Source organism: Brassica napus, chromosome C9 (genome assembly GCF_020379485.1).
Source record: "Brassica napus cultivar Da-Ae chromosome C9, Da-Ae, whole genome shotgun sequence".
In the NCBI taxonomy this organism is placed as follows: domain Eukaryota; kingdom Viridiplantae; phylum Streptophyta; class Magnoliopsida; order Brassicales; family Brassicaceae; genus Brassica; species Brassica napus.
This window is the reverse complement of record NC_063452.1, coordinates 14,430,987-14,435,796: the sequence shown is the minus strand read 5'-3', so window position 1 is coordinate 14,435,796 and position 4,810 is coordinate 14,430,987.

The window sequence follows — 4,810 nt, the reverse complement described above, 5'->3', positions numbered from 1 at the left end:
CTTTACCTCAATACCAAGATAGTATGTAAGATTTCCTAAATCACTCATCTCAAATCTCTTGGCCATCTCTCCTTTAAACTCTTCAATCATCCTCATACTCGTTCCAGTAACAAACAGATCATCCACGTACACATCAACAACTAGAAGATCTCCATTCTTGGACTTTCGATAGACATATGGTTCTTTCAAACATCTCTCGAACTTCAGCTCTAATAACCACTTGTTCAACTTGTGATTTCATGCTCTAGGTGCCTTTTTATGACCATACAACGCCTTTTTCAACTTATAAACTTTGTTCTCACTACCTTTCACCACGAAACCTTGAGAAACATACACTGTCTCTTTTAGTTCTCCATGTAGAAACGCGGTTTTGACATCAAGATGGTGAATATCCCATCCGTTTGCGGCAGAAAGATTAATTAGTAGGCGCATGGTCTCGATTCGCGCCACTGGTGCAAACACTTCTTCAAAATCTATACCATACTGTTGTATGTATCCTTTGGAATCTAGTCGACCTTTGTATTTGACTATGCTTCCATCTGCGTTATGTTTGATATTGAATATTTACTTAAGACCGATAGGTTTAATTCCTTGTGGTGGAACGACAAGACTCCAGCCGTCGAGGTTGGTGATATATCGTATTTCATATTCATACGCAAGAATCCATTACCTTAGTTCCTTCGCTTCTTCAAAGCAACGTGGCTCATCGTTTAAGGTCAATAGCAACTGCTCTCCTTCGTATTAAGCGATGAAAGGTAGTGAGAACAAAGTTTATAAGTTGAAAAAGGCGCTGTATGGTCTTAAACATGCACCTAGAGCATGGAATCACAAGTGGAACAAGTGCTTATTAGAGCTGAAGTTCGAGAGATGTTTGAAAGAACCATATGTCTATCAAAAGTCCTAGAATGGAGATCTTCTAGTTGTTGCTGTGTACGTGGATGATCAAAACATAATCATCCAAGTACTTTGGTTTAGAAGTCTGTCTGTCCGATCTCCTTAGTATTGGTTGATGACTCTCTGTCGACTCTTGTTCATTCTCGCTGGTCATGTCTCCATCTTCTTCGTTCTCTTCTCTATTAACCTCTTCCTACTTTTTTTCAGGTTTCTCTTCATCTTGTATACCATGATTATCGAAAGTTCCCAATGTCACCTTAAAATCCCAACTTGATTTTTCTCTGAGACATCTTGCTTCTAGTTCCATCCCTTCGTCTCATCAAATACCACATCACGACTGTCAACTACCTTTTGAGTCTGAGGATCGAGCATTCGATATGCCTTTGATCCGGGCTCTGTCCCGAGATGAACTAACAAGCGTGATCTATCATCGAGCTTCCTCAACAACTTTGATTCACTCTTTGATCCAGGCTCTGTCCCGAGATGAACTAACAATGCCACAACTCGACATTGCTATTTATAAGACCACACTTATCTTAATCCTAATTGTAAACACATATATTTATTAACTCCTAAATATAACTTTGATCCTTATCTCTAAAGATCATAAACTCATTAGGACTAGGATTGCTTCACACTCAAGCTTCCTTCAAGCTTACAACAGTAATGGCTTGATCCCGACATAGAGAAAGGAGCTTGTAGATAGGAGAATCAAGTCAAAACACACAACATACTCAATAAGTCAACAATATGGGGTCATGTACAATTCATGAGAATAATGATATGATCACATATCTACGTGACAAGTTTGCTGCCTCAAGCAATATCTTAGTGACGAGTTTGTCGCAATCAGCTCCACATTTCTTCGAATGCTTACTCAGTTTCATCGCGGCAGGCTCTCAGACTTGGATTTGATCTGATCAACAGCTCACAAGTATATCGCAAAACATACAAACCCAATACAGAACCAGCTTCTTATTCAAATTCTTTCGGGTTCGTTGTACGGCACCAACACCGGCGCGTCAACAAGCCATCATGCAAATTCCATCGTCGCACCAATATCCTCAAGACGTTGATCGAAACAAGAGCTTGCCTGTCCCCACGTCTCATGGAGCAATCCAGTATAGACCCGTTATAAAACATGGACATTTCTAGCTTTATTTAATTGAGATAGTATGTAAGAGACCATAAAACCATAGGAAAGTTGAGTTATGCCTAGTTGTACCGAAATTCAATCCAACCTAATTGAAACCGCGACCCAAACTAAACCTAAACCGTAAATCATTCTTAAACCGATTCCACCCAGTCCGATTCCACCCAGACCTAATTAATGAAACCTTAATTTCGGATGTAACAAAATCAAACCGTTGAAGAAAAAATTCTCTTGTTCTTCCCCTTTTGAAATCCGGTCCCCGAATCCCCTCTCTTCCCTATTTGTGTGTGTGAATCGATAGAGTGAAAAGAGATGACGGAGACGCCGGAGGAGGGGCCGCAAGGGGGACCAGCAACGACGACAGAGACAGATGGGGTCCTCTCGGAGCCGATAAGTGTCCTCGTCGAAGCTGCAGTGGCAGTTACATCTGGAGAGGAGAATAACGGTGAGGATAAGGGTTCGGAAAGTGTAGTGGAAAGAGATAAGAATGGGGACAAGGAGGAGGACGACGACGAGGTAACAATTTAGGAGAATTCCTAATTAAGGATTTGATTTTGATTCGTAGGTTTTTTTTGAATTGGTAATGTTGGTGAAGGAAGGAAGGGAAGGAAGGAAGGAAGGAAAGAAAGGAAGAATGAATTATGGTAATGATGTGTAGAACTAGGAATTACGGTATAACTATACGTAATACCCAGGTTCTAAAACGCAGCCGCACCGCCGAGTACTCGGCCGGAGAAGCGCTACGCGGTGGTGAAGCGCGGCGATTTCAACGTAGGCGGCCATTAAATCGGAGTCAACAAAATTATTCATGTTTTTAAGTTTTGAAAGCTTGAAATTGGAAGATACATGCTAAATCTACAAATTTAAACCATACCCAGCAAGAAAAACGCAAAAATAATGGACGAAATCAAGCAAAAAAAGCATGGCGGCTCTGTAAAAATGTATCCGTAACCCTAAAACCTGTTTGAGGAAAATGATGACTTATTTATGGTTATGCCATTAAAGAAAATAAACACTAAAAAGAGAAAAATGCGCTAATTGGGGCTTGAACCTGACAACCGGGCAACATAAACCTACCCAATTCCCACTGGGCCGCTTCAATAAATGATGTCCTCTATGCAAATCGTTAATTAATATATACAATTTTCAGAAAATTGAAAAACCGTGTTTAGAATTAATCCTTGATTAATCAGCGATTAATCTCTGATTTTTTTCAACTCGCTAGGCCCAGACCGACCGCTCGACTCACGCCTAGCGAGTTTACGAACATGGCGTAATACTAGTACCACTAGGTGAAAAATTGAGAAATTGGTAAAATTAGTAATAGGTAGGTATACTAGGAAATACTACAATAACTTTGGGAAACTATTTGGTATTACTAATATAACTGACGTAGAAGTAAATGTAACTTTCAGGAATTTGAGCTCATCGAAGCAATCAAAGAAGTGTGGTTCATTTTCGATAGTGTTCCCATCTGTTTGTGAAGGAAGGGCAGAAGGAATCAAAGAGAAAGAGAAGAAAGGAACCCGAAGTTGTTTTGTTGATGTTTCATGGGAACTGTTTCAAGTCGGATTATTTTTCAAAACTCTATGCTTTTCGGTATGTAGAAGTTTGAAACTATCATTTTCTGGCATTTTCTTGATGTTACGATTTCAATTTCAATTTCAATTTAATTTTCGGGATGTTGCAATTTCATGAGATCATGTTGCAATTTCAATTTCATGCTATCGTTAACCACAAAATAAATTATAGAAAGTTTGGAGTTTTACAAGTCTTAGACAAACAAAAAAATAAAGACTTGTAAGCCTATCCGCCGAAGCAAAGAAATGGAAAATAAACAGGAAAATACCGACCTGAAATGAGGAAAGATCGACAATCCAAAACACTTAAACATAAAATTCTTCAAACTTTCTAACAATCTCATCTTCATTTTCGTCATTCACTGTCTCTTTGGTCTCCAAATTGATTTTCTTTTCTGAGATGGTTTTAATTAATTGCTCAATAACTCTTGTCTTCTGCTTGATCTCATCACGGGCTTCAATCATCAAAGCTCTTCTTTGCCATTTTGTACCTTCCTCTTCATCAAACAAAGAGAAGTAATTGCATTCATCTCCAAGTTGCCACAAGGTCCAATTTCTTTTTAAATATATCTTTCACATCTAAAGTTCAATTATCATATCATATCTCATACCTTAAAACGCTGACAGCTATAAAATCGTTGACCTGAGTTTTTGTCAGTCCAAGCTTGCGTTATATTCGTCGGTAAGCCACAAAACACAATCTCCTACAAGAATTCCGGCTCCTCGTCGACGATCCCAAACCCATGTCCATCTTCGCTTTTTCCACCTTCGCTTTTTCCATCTTCACTTTTTCCATCTGAGAAGAGAGAGAGAGAGAGAGAGAGAGAGAGAGAGAGTAAGAGAGAGAGAGAGAATTGGTGTCGGTAAATGGAAGATTCGGGAAATGGACCGGTTTGACTCTCGAAAGGAAGGAAGAGAGAGATGGATAAGAAAAAGTGAGAGGATCTTGTGTGGTTGAGATGAGAATTCCGAGAGAGAGAGAGAGAGAGAGAGAGAGAGGGAGATTAGGAGGAGATTGAGATGGATAAGAAAAAGTGAAGGTTCTAACTGTTGGGGTCAAAAACGGTTACGACGAAGTTAACGTCCAAATCCCCGATGAAGAAAAACGTAGAAAAATTCTTCGACAAATATATTTTCGAAATAGATTCTTCTTTATGAAAAACCTTTGCGGAAGAAACGTGAA